We start from the raw sequence: 18,527 nt of genomic DNA on the forward strand, positions 1-18,527 counted from the left end.
CTAATTATTTTTCACAAGATTATAATTCAAACACCCCATAACAAACATAAAAAAGTATTTTGTTTAAAACAATAGTATCAGACATTAATATTTTGAGTTTGAACATTTTCTGTGCTCCATCCCTAGTCTGATCCAGCTTGAGACAGACAGCCTCAACACTCCCATCCAGGACAGCCATCAGGGGGGGACAGGGAGGGAGAGTTGTAGGGGGCCCTAGGGTAAGGGGGGCCCAGCCACACCACACTTTCTTGTTTTTTTACTGTGTGGTGGGGGGCAGACCTGTGGAGTGGGGGACAGACCTGTAGGTGGGGCTTGCGGTGGGGCCCAGGAAATTTTGTCGTATGGGGCCCTGCAATTTCTGATGGCGGTCCTACTTCCATCATGTGGGATGGAGGTGTAAATGCTCTCCACAAACATCTCATCTGGTACTGTCCCCAAACTTTGAAGCTTGTCCAAAAAACAAATCACCCGTATCTTTCAATAAGACCTATGCTGCGGAAGATATGTATTAATTATATAGTCCACAAAAATTGACAAAGGGGATAAAACTGTACATGACACAAAGGGTTGGCCAGGTGGAGACTCTAGTCTCTTATGAATTTTGGATAAAATATAAAAGACTGGAGTAAACAACGAGCTAATTGAAAATCTATGACCTTCAATTCAAGGGCCTCTGAGACCAAGTAAAATGTTATAGTGTATACTCAAAAGCGGGGTTGATAAGTTGCAGTATCTGACAATTGTCACCTCTTTTATGTTATCATTATAGACATAAATAGAATAAAATCAAATAAATATGCATAAATCAAAACAGCAAAAATTGCAAGTATCGGTGGTAACACAGTAAAGTTCTGCTCTTAATTTGACCTTTAATTATGGACATTCATTGATTTCATGCACTATTAAAAATTAAATATTTTTAAACATTTTTATTAATGTAATAATAAAATTGCCTCGTGCGGTTTTGTCCATTTTTACTCTAATAAACACTATGTAGCTGAAATCCAGAAATATTAACAGCTGCTTTGATTGAAATTAACCCTAAAAAAGGGTGTTAAATAATAGTCAATCCAGTTGATAGATGCAGTTATTGTATTAATTGTTCATAATCTTCCATTCAACAAAACCAGATTAAGCAATATGTTCATGTATATAAGCAGTAGGTGAAATGATATTACAGTATATGTATATTATAAATCAGCCTTTAATCAAATTATGTTGAACAGACGGGTAAACTTTTCATAAAACAAAGTGATGGATTTTCCTTCACCAGAGGTAGCAACATTCCTAAATCTTTTTAATAAGTAAAAGGTCCGGGAGCAATTCTATCTTGCCTAACACTTGCTGGGGTTAATTTGCAGATGAAGACCTTCTCAATTGTGTCAGTCTAGTTCTGCCTCAAAAGCTAGCCCAAAGCCTTAGTTGTGTGCCTAAGGCATCCATGTGGAGTGGTTCAAGATAACAGGTAAATCACCTGAAAATGAATTTCTTCAACCACTTTCCCCCCTTAGTCCCTAGATAATGCAGAAATCCTGAATTTTTGCTTCTTTGGAATAGAAGATATCTCCCTGTGGAGTTATATATACAGTATATATATATATATTACTTTACCTATTACAGTTTTATAGTATAATAATTTTATTCAGCCTAAAGGCAAACTTCCTCTCATTCTAGTTTTAATTGTTTTATACCATCCTATAAATGTGTTTTCTAAACTTATGACATAAATGTTTTTAGGCACAATCATTTGAACAAATACACATATTATGTCTATATCATGTGTATCATTTTCTATGGTTTTTTTGCACCCTACCTCACTTAAAAAAGTACATGTTTTAGAAATAAAGAACTCAGACTTATGGGTCAAATTAGTCTTTAATTCCTTATACTGAGCTGCTCTGGACCCTATTAGTGATTATAATTCATATCAGCTCAGGTAGCCCTAGGTAATGCCAGGGGCTGGAGACATTTAATTTAGCCCAGTACATTACAGCTCAACCTTTGCACAATTAGCATCTCTATAAAAAATTCAAAATGTCTTAACGCATTTCACATTTGAGGGTATATTTTAATTGAGAGGTGGCTCTACGTTCTATTAAAATGATTGTAATTAAAACATTCTCAGTAAGGATCTTCAGGTCGCCCTTAAATACAAATATATAATAATTATTAATTATTAAAATCTTTTTTTATCTTAAAACTATGCAGTGGAAAAACAATATTTTGAGGCTAGTCTAATTTTATTGTAAGCAACTGTACTATATTGCATTGGTACTAGCTGCTTTAAAGGACAAATGGTATCCTTTGAATTCCATCTCTGTGTGGCTTTGGGGTTAGCCTGAGGCTGTAGCCTAGTATGGCCAACTAAAATTAGTTACAGAGTGTCCAAGTGAAGTACAAAACTATTGACAATGTGCATTTCGCTGAGCTATCTATCTTGATGTGGCAGTTTATATAATACCCATTTATGCAACTGTATTTAAAGCACTAAACATAACTTATGGCCTCCTCTATACTTAGGAAAAAAGTTTGCTAACTTTTCTTAAGAAGAAGAAGGATTAGTACAATTAGTACAATACAAATATATTTTAAATTTGTATAGACAATTTTTAGAGATCTGTGGAAACGATAAAAATTCAATTGTTAAATAGGCTCCATAGTCCCAATAGTGCAGGCCCCGTAGTATGCACTTTGAAAATTTGGCACCAGTTCTAGAAAGCAGGATATTCTTTATGTTCTGTTGTTTTTAAAGCCAGTTCATTAAGACAAAAAAAACCAGGACTTAAACATCAAAGGAAAGTTACTGTAATCATCTTCCCATGTAGAGTAGACTAGTGAAAAATGTAGTGACTTTGCACCTTTCACTGTACTTGCATTTACAAATACACCTACAATATATACACAAATACTTAGGTACAGCTTTATCAAGGGTCGAAGTGAATTTGAGGGAATTTTCTAAGTAATTTTTTGGATACTTCGACCATCGAATAGGATACTATGACTTTGACTCGAAGTAATAGTTCGAATATTCGACCATTTGATAATCAATGTACTGTCTCTTTAAAAAACGTCGACTTCAATACTTTGACAAATTAAACCTGCCGAAGTGCTATGTTAGCCTATGGGGACCTTCTAGAGCAGTTTTTTGAAGAAAAACCGTTCGATCGATCAATGAAAAAAAAACTTCGACTTCGATATTCGATTTTGAAGTAATTCGATGGTCGAATTTCGAAGTATTTTCAAATTTCAAAATTTTCCCAATGTGAACAATTTTTCTTCTGTGCACAGTTAATATATATTTTGTGACCACCTTGCAACTCAGCCGACAACTGGAAAAAGATAGCACGCTTTGATTTTTGCAATAGTACACAGTGAATAATGTCTTTACAAAACAGCCATTACTTTGGGTGGAAGAAATTATGCCACCTTCAAGCTGGTGTGCAATACAGATGATATAATGCTGGCAATGTAATGAACTGTGCAATAAACACTATTGCATTGGGGAATGCAATTTATTATTCTTAGTTTGCCATCTTTTAAAATTCTGTTTATACGTTTTTATTACATCAAGTCCTATGTTTTTATGAAATAATAATACTGTTTTTCTGAATACTGTGTCAATTTCCATCACAGTTCCAAACCTGACTGGTTAAGAATATCATTTGAAACCCTTTAATCTCCAAACCATTACAGTCAGTGGACAAAGACATATATACTGTATAATGGTTGATTAAAATGTGTGTGCTGTAATTGTGTTGTGTGTGCCTATCAATCATTAAATTATGAATTAGGATAATCACGCTAGAATATAAATCTAATCAGACTAAAGGCGATTAAGAAAGTATGTAAGAAATCATTTTGTTAAAGTACTCTGCCAAATCTGCCGTTGATCTATAGCAAAATTGGTCAACTAATGAAGACTTAATTAGAATCTAGGGTCAAAACAATTTATGCCATTAAGCTAAAATGAAAAGTACATTTAAACTTCTGACATTGTGAAAATAAATAGCAAACATTCCCTGTCAGATCTTTCTGTAATATACAGTAGCTAATATACAGTAGCAGAAACACTACACAAATAAAACAAAATATCAATATTTGATTTAAATGTACTCTTTTGCCTGCAATTTTGGTTATCTTATTTTCAGAAAATATTAGAATTCTTATGATGGACAATGTACATTTTAAAACAATTTCATTAACTTTTTTAAGAGCACTTGCCTAACTGTCAGGAAATGCTAAAGTAAATGACACATTTGTAAAGCAGAAGCAAATGTCATCTGAGCAATAGAGCAGTTATGCTCTGTGGGGTATTAGAGCATATGTGACATTCACCTGCAGATGCAGAGAGCACAATGTGGCATTCAGGCTTGAAACCAGGGGTAGGCTGAAGAGACACATTGCTAGAATGAAACGTTAGGGGTGGGGGATGGAGCTGGTGCTAAACATGAAGCTCTTTTTTTGCCTGTATGTTGTATGCTGTTGAGACGATGGCTGAGACAAAACTTTTAGATGAGAATATAGGTCATTTTTAAAACGTGTATATATCTTAAAGGAACAGTAACACCAAAAAATGAAAGTGCTTTAAGGTAATGATAATATCATGTACTGTTACCCTGCACTGGTAAAACTGATCTGTTTGCTTCAGAAACACTACTATAGTTCATATAAACAAGCTGCTGTAGAGCAATGGTGGAAATTGAAAAATGGCTATATGGCACAGGTTAACTAATGGATAACAGATAACACCATTAGACAGACAGAGCTTATCTTCTATCTGCTGTGTAACTTTAGCTTTTTCTCCTTTGAATGGCTGCCCCCATTGCTACAGTATGGGGCTGGTTTACTAACATTCAGATTTCTTTTACTTTCACAAAACTTTTTATCTCAAAAAAATTGTGTTTTCTTTTATACCACAAAAAACTTGAATGTAAGTTTATACCAAGTAAAACTATTTAAAGGTCCTATAGACAAGAAAAAAACTATTAAAAAATGTATTATGCTCCTAAACCGCTAAAAAATCGGAAAATACTCCAGCTAAAACCTATTGAAAAAAATCAAGTCAATGTCAGATTGTCTCTTTAACAATTTGAAAAAAAATTTACCTTCAGGTTTCGCAATAATTTCAGGCTGTTTGCGCTGTTTTTTGTTCGATTTTGTTTTTGGCCAACTCAAAAAGGTCGAGTTTTCAGAGTGTCGATTTTCAAACTATTTTTTCACATCAATTTTTCAGAGAAAAATTATTGGTAAATTAATGGGATTCTGGTTTTTTAAACAAAGTGACAAAAAGTAAAATTTTTGTAAATAACCCCAATATGTTGAGTTTTCATTTTTTTCACAATTTGAGAAAAGTTGTGGTGAAGAAATATGAATTTACTTGAGAATAGTCTTTGGAAACCTTGAATAGCTAAGATTTATTAAAGAATAAAAGCATGAACAGTTGCCCAAAAAAAGGGACGAGGTTCAATAGAAGGCAATGGGAATTGTTTTCAACAGTTTTAATTATATATTTATTTTCCAAACATTCAATTTTTTTAGCCTTGTAGCAAAGGAATTGAACAATGTGATTCTCACTTGTGTGCGAGAAAAAATGCACAAAGGAATATTCTGTTGTGGTTTTTTTTTTTTTTTTTAAATAAGCAAGTGTTCGAGAATTCATTTTTTATTTATTTTTTTGGAATTTTTTTGGTTTTTTTCTTGAGCCTGTAAATTAGTAAATCCAACTTAAAAGTGAACTACCACTTTAAGGAAATCTAGAGCAAGTGTATTGTAACAAGGACAGTATTGCTCTCATATTGAGAGGGGTTTTACATTATTTATACAGCCTCATGAGGTTATTTTTTTTACATATACAAGCAAACATAAAGGACACTGTAGATGGATATATGAAGGGGAAATATTCATTAGATGGAAATCTAAAATTAAAATTCTGTTGCTTTAATTTAAATTTTTGTGTTTGGGGAATTATTGTGAATACTTTATTCAGCATATAATGTATTTCTTTTAGATCAATTCCTTTTGTACTAGCTTTTTATTTTAAGATACTTCAGAACTTAGACTCCATCTGTTGAGAATCCAGCCAGTACCACCGGCACCTAATTCAAAAGTATTCCACTTGCAAACTCCCAGATGTATCGTACACACATTAAACATCACTGCAAAGCCTTCAGAGTCTTGTCAGAATCTCCTCTTGTACTTGAAATGTTGTAATTTGTATTAAATTATTCTGATTTTAGAAACATGTAAAGTATCTGAGAAAAGAATAGTATTCGTAATGTCCCAAATTACAGCAACTCTGTGTCAGATCTTTTAAACCTCGAAGTGCCAAAATGGTATATAATGCTATTCACTGATCTGCATTCATCTTGTTAATGGTAGAAATATATATTTTTTTCTCCTTTAGATAATGAAAAGCTAAATGTTACTGTATAACCAAGTGATTAGGTATCAGAAACAACTAGAGACTCTATAACATTAGTTACTAAACTGTAGTGATGGGCGAATTTATTCAGCAGGCGCAAATTTGCGGTGAATTATAAATTTGCAAAACCACCGTGAAAATTCGCCAACGTCAAAAAAAAAATGGACACAGCATCAGTTTTTTGGACGCCGGCATCAAAAATGGATGCTTGCGTCAAAAACGAGACGCCAGTGCTGTTTTATGAACTTTCTGCCGTTTCACGAATTTCACAGGAAATTCACGAATTTTTTGGCGAAGCAAAACACCCCAATTTCACCCATCACTACTAAACTGTGTATCTGGCCCCCTTAGTTGCGCATGCAGCAGTGGTGGGGGTGGGGATCAGTCTAGTTGAGAATTGGGGTGAATGTTCATACAGTAAGTACTATAATTGTCTTAGTGCTATACAATTGTATCCTTTTATTAATTCAGTGTGAGACCATGTTTTTTTAATGTATATCTCAAGGACTGTTAAACAAGATATAAAGGTTATAATACTGGTGCAAGAGTCCCACCGTACAAAATTCGACTTGTGGGATTAACTGCACCTTCCTTTGGATTGAAACAGGATTTTTTCAAAGTCCACCAATTGACTCCAAGTAGGTTCTAAGAGGTGCCCCATAGGCTAAAACAGATATTCGGCAGGTTTTAGATGGCAAATGGTCGAAGTCGAATTTTTAAAGAGACAGTACTTGATAAATTTCGATATTCAATTTTTTTAATTCAAATCGAATTTGGACTATTCCCTAGTCGAAGTACACAAAAAATAGCTCGAAATTCAAATTTCACCTCGACCTTTGAAAAAACTGCCCCTAAGTATACTCATATTTGTTATTATTCTGAATTTTTTGTTACTCACAAGAAAGTATATCACATTGGCTTTGTTATTCCCATGCAACTATTACTAATTTTATCAATACAACATTTATAACTATCCATGAAATATACTGTATTACTGGTCTAGGAAGTAACTAGTTTGCATTTCAATATCCAACAATGCATGGGAGTGCAGCGAACAATTATATAATCCTATCTACTTTTAATTTAGCAATGATGAGTGAACTTACTTTTCTCTTTTAATTGATTTGATTGATTTTATTGTTTCATCTCTACCTCTCTTACAATGTAATTTTAAAGGAAATAGGGCAAATATAAAATATATTTATTTTCAAACAAGAAAAACTGGGGGGGGCAATAGTTTTAAAATGTTTTTTTATTAGAAAAGGTCTTCTCATCCTTATTTAAAACCCTTAAAGGAGAACTAAACCCTAAACATGAATATGGTTAAAACACCATATTTTACATCCCTAATGTATTGTGCCAGCATAAAGTTTAAGCATCTCAATAGCAGCAATGATCCAGGACTTCAAACTTGTCACAGGAGGTCACCATCTTGGAAAGTGTCTGCGACACTCCCTAAGTTTAGGGGTCATCACAAATTTATAAATAGAAAATAAATATGAGCTGTAACATAAGCTGATTCTACAGGGCTAATTGCACTGGTTTCTGTGCTGTCATGTAGTAATTATTGGAACGACTTGCTAATCAGCCTTATACTGTGACATTTTTTATTCTATGTGTACTGTATATTTTGAGTCGGTCCATCAGCTCTGTAACTGACAGCAGTACTGAGAATGTGCAAGTGAATCAGCAGAGAAGAAGATGGGGAGCTACTGGGGCATCTTTGGAGGAATAGGTCAACCCTGCTAAGGGGCTGTGGTTGCCTTGGGCTGGTACAGATGTACAGATGTCCAACACATAGAAGCACATTTATCAAGGGTCGAATTTGAATTCATGTGATTTTTTTAAAACTCCCATAGATTCCCATGAGCTCGAAATTTGACCAATCCAAATTTATTATAAAAATTCTAATTTTTCAAACTTGGGTGAATAGGATCGACCTGGAAACTTGAATCAAATTCGATTTTTAAAAACCCGATTCAAGTTTTTTCTTCAAAAAACTTGAATGTCAGACGAGCTGCAAACAACTTCAAATGGACCCCTGGACGTCTCCCAATACCTTTAACATCAATTTGGCAGGTTTTAAAGGGCCAGAGTATGATAAATCTTGAAAATTTAATTTGAATTTTTTGAAAAACTTGAATCCAATTTAAATAACTCCCTAGTCGAATTTGACAGGTTTGACCATAAAAAAAAAAATCTAAATTTCCAATTTCGAATTCAGATTTTCATCCGACCGTTGAGAAATCTGCCCCATGATGTGCAACATTTCTAGCCTACTTCTTTAGTTAGGCTTTAGTTCTCCTCCTAGTTCTCCTAAAACAAGTGGGTGACAGTAAGGGGGGTTATTTATCAAGGTCCGAATTTTTCTAAGTCTATCTAACATAAAAATCTGATCAACTCCGACTGCCTGAATGGACCTTATTTATAAAGAAAAAAGCCTGAAAAAATAGGGCCGAGCAAACTTCAGAGCTTTCCCCGAAAACTCTGATTTTTTTAGAGTTTTCTGAGTTTTTTGCACAGAATCGGTGCAACGGTTATGGACAAGATAACTAGTGATGGGCAAATTCGCTAAACGGCGTCACTAAAGATAACCCCTTCGGACAAAACATTAAAGCTTATCGCTATATAGATGATTTAATCCTTATATGGGAAGGCACAGAACAGGAAACTATAACATTTGTTGAGTATTGTAACACCAACCACTGTAATTTACAATTTACACATAATTTGCAAAAATATGAAATTTGTTTCTTAGATATCTCACTAAAGGGTACAATCCAGGATGGAATTGAATGTGATGTATACACAAAACCCATTACTGGGAACACATTTTTGAGGGCTGACAGTTGTCATGGGATGCCTTCCAGAACCAAGCTATGGCACTATAGGATCGACTTTTGGATAGAAAATATGACACAATAGTTATAAAAGAGGCTTATGAGAGAGCAGTGACCACTTCCAGACAGGATCTTATAACCGGTGTCAACAAAAATAAAAATAGACGAAGCAAAGTAATAAGAGAGATAGCAATAATTTAACAGCAGAATGTTCAGTCCACATTTTTTATTACTCCTTACAGTAGTCAGGCAAACTTAATTAAGAAAATAATCAAAAAAAGATTGGCCATCCTTAAAATGGATCCACTGTTGGATCAGTCAGTATTGGAAGATATTAGATTTGTCTTTAAACGTAATAGAACCATTGCAAGTGATGTCTCCCCAAGTCTATATTATCCTAAAAAAAACAACAAAAGAAGGCAGTAAATGGATAACCAGAAATTGATGCAAGGTGTGTAGACATATATTGGTAAAGGATAGTTTTCAGAGCAATATAACGGGGAATAATTTCCCTATACGTAGTTACATTAACCATGACTCAAAGTGTGTTATCTATTTAGCCACATGTGATTGTGACAAACAATAAGTAGGCAGAACCTGTAGATCCTTAAAGGAACGGGTGAGAGAACACCTTACACCAATAGACTTAAATGACTCAGATCAAGGAAGCCATAACCATAGGAGAGTTTCAGCTATAAGCAAACATATTATTAATAAATGTAAATGGCAATTTCGGCTTAACGAAATTTCAAGGCATTGAACATGTTAAACTAGGAGTGAGAAGAGGAGATCTGCAGAGAATAATAGACCAGAGAGAGGTATATTGGATATTCACACTTAAAACCCACCACCCACAAGGGTTAAATAGTGATTGGGAGGTTTCATGTTTCCTTTAAATTGAGTATGTGTAGATATATTTCAATAAGGAAATACCCTTAGAGGTTAAATCCGCATTTGAAAGGCAGTACAAATGATTCCCACTAATTAAAATGGTAAATAACAGTTTGTTACAAACCAGAAGTGTATTTTGCAAGACTAGACTCCACCTCTGATGAAGTGCCATAGTGAGACACGAAACGTGTCAGGTGACTAGACACGTCATGGTTTAGTTAAAGGCCTCTAGGAAGATACCTGTTCATGTTTTTAAAGATACTTGGCAATAAAGATTTTTTTATTGAATTCTACCCGTGTCAAGGCTCCTGTCTACTCACTACCATTTTTTGCACAGAAACCACAAACTCATCGGATATCGGTATGGACATCAGTGCAGACACTGGGACCTTCCCCATTGACTTATACAGGACCTCGAGAGCTTTTAAATGACGGGGTTTTGGATTCAGACTTTTAAGACCATCAGGCTTTAATAAATTTCCGAAAAATTTGTGGGGTGTATTTTAGTCCGAAGACGACTAATTATTCGATTTTCGGATATTCGGAGCATAATAAATATTTATTCAAACACTGTAGCACTGTCCACTGGTTTGAATGGATCTTTACAGGTATGAGCTGGCATAAAAAAGTAGTGTTCTAGACATCCAGTCACTCCAACCTTTAAATGATTTGTTAACAATATTACATACATTACAATATCTGGGGGGTTTTGACTGTTTTTTTACTATACCCCATGAAACCTGTTCTGGCAAGTCTACAAGTCTGCTCCAAAGTTAAGTGACTATTCAGTTGAATCTCGACACAAGGTATCTGGAGTATGTTTGTATGTATGTATGTATGTATGTATGTGTAACTTTATTTGTAAAGTGCTGTTAAGGAGCCGCAAAGCTGTACAGTGCATTTATTACATATGGGGGATAGTGGGAAGATGGCCCCTGCCATCTTAGATCTTACAGTCTAAGTGGATGAGAGGCTAACATAAAGGCATAAATTGGAGACGAAAAAGGGCACAAGGTAAGGCATAGTCAGTAGGCACAGGGCTAGGCTAATGTTCTAGTGCTCCAAAAGGTAGGCTCTTAGTTTTTTCTTGAAGCGATTGAGAGAGGATTCCTTACAGAGGAATTCAGGGATGGAATTCCAGAGGTAAGGAGCAGCAATAAAGAAGGGTTTGAGACGAGAGGTGGCAGTGGATGTGGATGGTGTGAAGAGAAGGTGACTCTGAGAAGAGCAGAGAAGATGACCAGGAATGTCTAGTGAGACAAGAGAAGAAATGTAGTGAGGAGCAGAGGAGTGAAGAGCTTTGAATATTAGTAAAAGGGTTTTATATGATATCCTTTGCTTAACAGGCAGCCATGATAAGGATTTTAGTTGGGGTTGAGCAGGGTCCCTTTTAGTAGAGAGCAGAAGGATCCTGGTAGCAGAGTTTAAGATTGATTGGAGGGGAGAGAGATGGGAGTCAGGAAGACCGGTTAGGAGGAGATTGCAATAGTCTAAACAGGATAAGATAAGGGAGTAGGTGTACCTTGTATTACACTTACTTGCATGGTTTCTCTTGGATTTTCCCCCACCCTTATATAAAGGGTTTTATATTTTAAAGATCACTGTAAAAAGAGCTCCTCCCTTCCCTAATTGCTTATTGTGTCATTGATTCAGTATAACCAGAAGCTTATAACAGGCCCGGACTGGCAATCTGTGGGTTCTGGCAAATGCCAGAGGGGCTGCTATAGAAAGTCAGTATTTAGTTGGCTGGTGGGGGCTGTTTGGGCCTTTTTGTGGGCTGATTGGGCCTCTGTGTACCTGAAATGCCAGGGCCTTTTTTAATTCTCAGTCAGGGCCTGGCTTATAATACTATATGGATAATTTTCTTCCACCAACAATTGTTCTAAAGAACCAGCGAAATAGGGTAAATTGTAAATGTGCTATTCTGTACTGTTTAGTACAACAAATAACAGAAAATATAGATCATTTAAATGAAACAATATGAACAGTGATGTTCGTTTCTCGAAAAATTTACAAATTTTCTGCAAAATTCACGAAACTGCAAAAAAAGTTTTAAAAAAAACTGGGAAAATCGAAATTGACACAAGCGACTTTTTGGACGTGCATCCAAAAAGTCGTTCTCGTCAATTTTGACACTGGCGTTAAAGTCAATGGGTGTCCGAATAGTGTTGATGCGCAGCAATTTCAGACTCACGTCCAAAAAAATTTTTCTGCAGCAAAGTTTCGCCGGAGATTCGTGAATTTATTCACTGCCGACGAAATGCGGAAAGCTGCTGTGAATTCGTAGCATGCGAATTTATTAAATACGAAGAATGCATTCTCATATCCAAGTAAACGTATTCTGCGATAATATGTTTGTGATTAAAGTCAACAGACTTAAAATTCATCCTTCTTCCTCATATGTCAAGTCATTATCTTGTAAAAAAAAAACGATTTTATGCATAGCAATACAGCAAATTATTGTATATTTACTAACAACATTTTTTCAAAATCCAAAGTTCATGGAGTGATACAATTTACTGTGACATTAAAGAGTGACTGTAGATATCACATCCTTGATCTTTCATAAGCATGCTAACACATTTCCATACTGTATCTTATAAGAAAACCGCAGGAGAGGGAAAGAAAGTTTCTTCAGGGCCTTGAGGATTCATCTGTCTCTTGTTTTTTTTTATAAATAGGGCATCATAACATTTAAACAAATACAGCATTTCACTGGTTAAAATGTTATCACTTTTATTCTCATAATAGAGACTAAGTTTGTGCACCTTCGAAGAGCATCAATCTAGAGATTTATTAACCAATTTAAAATACTATTGTCTTCCACTTCAATGTGAGATTGAGGTGTGTAGTCAAAGGAATATAAAGCTACAATCAGTGAGCCATACTGCCAGTAGACACCAATATCTAGGACTCAATAGATATTCATGAACATTCTCGTATTTAGTGAAGGAAATAACTTAATACCGACAGTGTCGATGGAATAATAGCCATTTCCTGGCTGACTTGCAGCCCTCAGAAAATGAGATTGTGGCTGCCTTCATTTTTCTTGTCTTCTCAGGGTTTTCTTGCAGTGCTGTACGATGACTTGGATGTGTTCTGCATTCCAAATGAGCTGCAGGACAAGCACTTCATTTTCTAAGGTGCCTTGTTTTCAAAGAGCATAAGAACTGCCAAACTCCTGCCCGGTGAGGACCACTACCATCATTCCATATTTATTCCACACATGCTCAGATTATAAATATCCCAATTAATATTCCAGAGGAGTAAAGGGCAAGTCATGTCTATGTCTTCCTCACTGGCACATAAATATGCATAAACAGTTTGTAATGTTTAGAATCTCCCCTTCTCCACCCCCTGTTTTCAATTCCAACCATGAACTGCAATACTGAGACGCGCTCCGAGTTACTGAGGCAGAACAAAGGAAACATGTTAATTTTTATAAAACCGTATTTTTTTTTAAACAAACACAATGCTTGGTTAAAAACTGAATACAAAAAATATACAGTAGTTCTAAAATGAACTGACAGGCAATTCATACATACAGTATACATACCATATATACATACATGTGCACAGTGTTAATCTAATGTTATACAGACTGATTGTAGCTAAAATAATAACATGATAATATAAACCTGCACTTAGGAACACTATTAATTTTGTCAGTACCATGGCACTGCATAATATTGCACTACACAACACTAAGCGGGTGGACATAATGGTGAGTTCTAATGCAAAATATAAATACATAGATAAATAAAACTATATACAATAAGACAATCCAAGCATTAAAAGCAGCTTTTGTACTACATCTCCAGTTTTCAACTTAGGAGAAATTAACTGTTTGGACAGATGTAGGTAAGCAAAACATAGTGGGGCTCATTTATAAACACTGAGAAATTTGCACCTGATGTTTTCAGCCAGCTCTAGGTAGACTAATGAAAGCAAACATATCTTTGGTCTTCTTCTTGACTTACTCCGCTTGCGCTCCTCTTCAGAAAGTGATCAGGCAATCTTGCACTCAAGTTCTCCTCCCTGCCTTCCTTATAGGAGATAGCCAGGGAGGAGAAATCGAGCACCGCACTATGGATCGTCTCAGTGTCACCATTTCTGAAGAGGAGCAGAAGCGGAGTTTCGGTAAGTTGTTTCTTAATAAAGGCTTTGTGATTTTAAAGTTTAATTTGTCTTGGTGGTTTTTTTTTTCAATGTATGTGTAGCGCTATAGTAAACTGACTTGTGCTAGGGCCGTTTACTCTACTTTCCTTGGTGGGCTGAGACCACCGATGAGCTCTCTTTCTCAGGGGTAAGCCCTCGCAGCGGGGTGGAGGCAAGGGTGTAGTGTAACTGTAACCTGGTGAGATAGCACAATGATGGGCGCCAGTAGTTCTTTAACAGTTGAACAAAGAACGGTATTTATTGAACAATAGCACATAGATCATTTAGCACATTGATCCACAATGGAGCATAGAACATTCACAGCAGCATAAAGGAAGCATATACTCACAGCACGTATAGGCTGAATCCCCACAGGCTAGGGAATATACAGCAGAGAGTAAGTTGACAGCATGTGATGGGTATTGCCCGGTTTTCAGGATATCTTCCAGTGGCAGACTAGGGGAACTCCTGACATCCCTATCTCAACACTTGGTTCCTTACTCGGGTCAGTAATACCCTGGGATCTTAATCCCTCTAATCTCCTCGGCGGAGCCTTGAGCTGCTCAACTAATTAACCTCTCTATCACTCCTAGAGCGATCTATAAAACAAGTATAGCTATCTAATTACTAGGGCCAAGGCGCCTAGGGTCAGCACTACCCATTCCCTTCCAGCCTGCTTGGTTGGGCTAAAGCAATGGACCCAGAGCACATGGTTCCTAAACCTTTTATACTCTGGCACAGTGCCACTAGTGTACACTGTGTGAACTGCAGGGGTTACATAAGCACAAGGTCCCCATAAGGACCCACTGAGGTGTCCATATTAACTAGGGTTGGTTGCTATTGGTTTCTTCCCACCGGCAGATTTGCCAAGTGTTGATAAATGAGCCCCACTGCGAGAGGAGGCAAACAATCCTCGGTGTAAAATTACAAAGAATTTGGGCCTAAATAGAAAGATAAGTAGTATAAAAAGTAGTAATAATAAGGGGCACATTTATTAAAGGTAGGGCTTTTTGTAGCAAAAAATGTGAAAAAGTTGAAGATAAAAAAGTGCAACTTTTTCAGGATATATTATGGTACAAAGCTGCGACAAATCTGAATATACTCCAGCTAAAACTTGTCATGCACAAGTCAATGGCAGATGTCCCTTTTACATTGGGAGAAGTTTCTTGCCTTCATGATCTTAAAGAGTTTCAGACATTTTGCACTGGCTTTTGTGCCACAATCCGAATAAGTTGTAGTTTTCGAGCGACAAATTAGAAAAAGTCGCATGATTTGCATTGTCGCATAATTTTGTTGTAACTGTACCTGCACATGCTTTTTTTTTTGTAAATTAAGGGCATTCATGGTTAGGAGTTTAGTCGATTTTTTAAATAAAAATGAGAAAAAAAAATGATGGGGGTAGTATTCCCCATTTGAAAGCTGGAAAAAGTCAGAAGAAGAAGGCAAGCAATTCAAAAACTTAAAAAAAAAGAAATCATGAAGGCCAATTAAAAAGCTGCTTAAAATTAGCCATTTTATAACATACCTAAAGTTAACTTTAAGGTGGACCATCCCTTTAATGGGGACCTGTCACCCAGACAAACAGTAGCAAGATATACACGGTATAATAAAAGCAATAAAATATGAAACTCAATTTCTTTTTTTTTTAATTAAAATATCCATACCTTTTAAATCTGTTTAAAGGAACAGAAACATCAAAAAAATTAAAGTGCTTTTAAGTAATGAATAAATAATGCCTCGCACTGGTAAAACTGATGTGTTTGCTTCAGAAAGACTATTATAGTTTATATAAACATGCTGCTGTGTAGCCACAGGGGCAGCCATTCAAGAACAAGACAAATAATAGATAACAGAAAGCTACTGTATGTAGAAGCACATTGTATACTATAGGGCTTATCTGTTATCAGCGGTGTAACCTGTGCCTTTTCTCCTTTTTCAGCTTTGAAATGGCTGCCCCCATGGCTACACAGCAGCTTGTTTATATATACAATAGTAGAGTTGCTAAAGCAATCAAAGCCCTTTCACCAGTGCAGGCCAATAATGCATTATATTTTAATTAATTGACTACACTTTCATTTGTAAGGCTAGGGGCACACGGCGCGATTTTGCCGCGATTCTGCGCTGGGCGAGTTGTCGCTGCGTTTTTTAAGCCGAAATAGCTTTGCTAACTTTGGCGCTGGCGTCAATGCAAATCGCGGCGAAATCGCTGCGCTAATTCACACGCGGCGATTCTTTTTCTACTGTCGCCCGGAAACGCCCAGCGAGGCAACTTCGGACGACAATAGAAAACGAATCGCTGCGTGTGAATTAGCGCAGCGATTTCTCCGCGATTTGCATTGACGCCAGCGCCAAAGTTAGCAAAGCTATTTCGGCTTAAAAAACGCAGCGACAACTCGCTTAGCGCAGAATCGCGGCGAAATCGCGCCGTGTGCCCCTACCCTTAGTGTTACTGTTTCTTTAAATATCTTAGCTGGTAATCACATATTGCCTGTCTCTCCTCTATGTCTCAGTTTGGCAGGCAATTAGTTTTATTTTGGTATGTCTCATTTACAGAGTTATTTGTTCAGTGTTGGGGTAAAACTATATATTGTTTCATCTATTTAACGTTAAATTAAACAGAATGCAGTTTTAACTCTGTTCCTTATCTTAACATCAGGAATAAATGGACTGAAATTATATGCCAGCATTTAAATAATAAAAAAGAGCTCTATAAGTTCTATTTTAGTTAAGTCTCATTGCCTTTAAATCTTTAGCTGCTGAATCCAGTATGTTGGTCTAGAGGAACATTTTATAGGATTGGTCATCCTACATATTACTCTGAATATATAATCATGCATAGGATAGCTATGATTAAGACTTTTTTTTTCAATTCTTTATTTTCCTAGAATTATGCCATAGGAGAAAATTAGACCTTGTTCCTAACTTAGTTAATTGATTAAATATACATTAGTTTATCCATGGGGACCAAATTATCCAATTTGTTGAGCTTTGACCATGTATTATAGATGTAATTTCCTCCATCACTCTAATTTCTTCAGTATTCCTTATCCATTCTTTAATTATTGGGGGAGATGTATTTTTCCATTTCTTAGGAATTATCGATTTTGCTGATTGGAAGAGGTGTAAGGTTAAAGGATCTGATATTGTTTTATTTGTTTCCATGGAGAAGTTCAATAGAATTAGCACTTGATTATCAATTGTAAAATTGATTTGAGTTACTTTGTTCATAATGTCAATTACTTCTTTCCAGTAAGAGTATAGAGTGGGACATGTCAGCCAAATATGGGTGTGTGTTCCCTGATGAGAGTTACATTTCCAGCACATGTTTGAGCTATTAGGATATATTTTATTGGTTTGATTGGTGTAGTGCCACCTAGAAATAAGTTTGTAGATTGCTTCATTAGTTCTCAACGCTCTTGAGGATTTATGTACTGCTTTGAATATTTTGTCCGAAGAACTTTCTGTAAACTCTACGTTTAGCTCTTTTTCCCAGGTCTGGCAGAATGGCTTTAGATTGTGTAAAGGTACATTTATCAGCATCTTGTATATTTTGGAAAGCGGTTTATCTAAAGTTGAAATAGCTGTTAAAGTCTGCTCCCATGCTGTTAAAGACCTATTCCATTGCTTAGATTTATATGATTGAATAAGAAGGTGGAGTTTGTTATAATTCCAGATGTCTCTAGGGTGAGGGCCCCACCATTTCTGAATCTCTGTTTGCAAGGGGTATCACTTTGTTGTCTTTGATGAAATCATTAATTCTGGTACTCCTGTTACCATATTGACTCCACCCGGTAAAGGAACTTTTTTCCATACTGGGCAAAAGGTATGGTTTATTCATAAGAGGTTGAAAGGGAACAGATAGATAGATAGATTAAGGGCAGGACTACATGGCCGATTCGTGTCGCAAATGCGTGATGCAAAGCGACAGTTGGATGCAGAAGCAGCGTCTGCATCCGACAGTCGTGCCGCGTCAATGCTGCGACACGATCCAACAATTGAATTACTTACCTTAGTTCCGTCGCATCCGACGTGACGCCTGCGATTTTGCGCAGCGCGTCAGATCGCAGCAGAATCAGCCGTGTAGTCCTGCTGGAAATGTTTCCTTATACTTTTGCCATACCTTCAATGTGTCTTTTATAAGAGGATGTGTAAAAGCTTCTTTGTACTGGGTAGTATCATCTGATCATAAAAGATTATGAAATTGGGAATGAAATAGT

Source organism: Xenopus laevis, chromosome 1S (assembly GCF_017654675.1).
Source record: "Xenopus laevis strain J_2021 chromosome 1S, Xenopus_laevis_v10.1, whole genome shotgun sequence".
NCBI classification, from domain to species: domain Eukaryota; kingdom Metazoa; phylum Chordata; class Amphibia; order Anura; family Pipidae; genus Xenopus; species Xenopus laevis.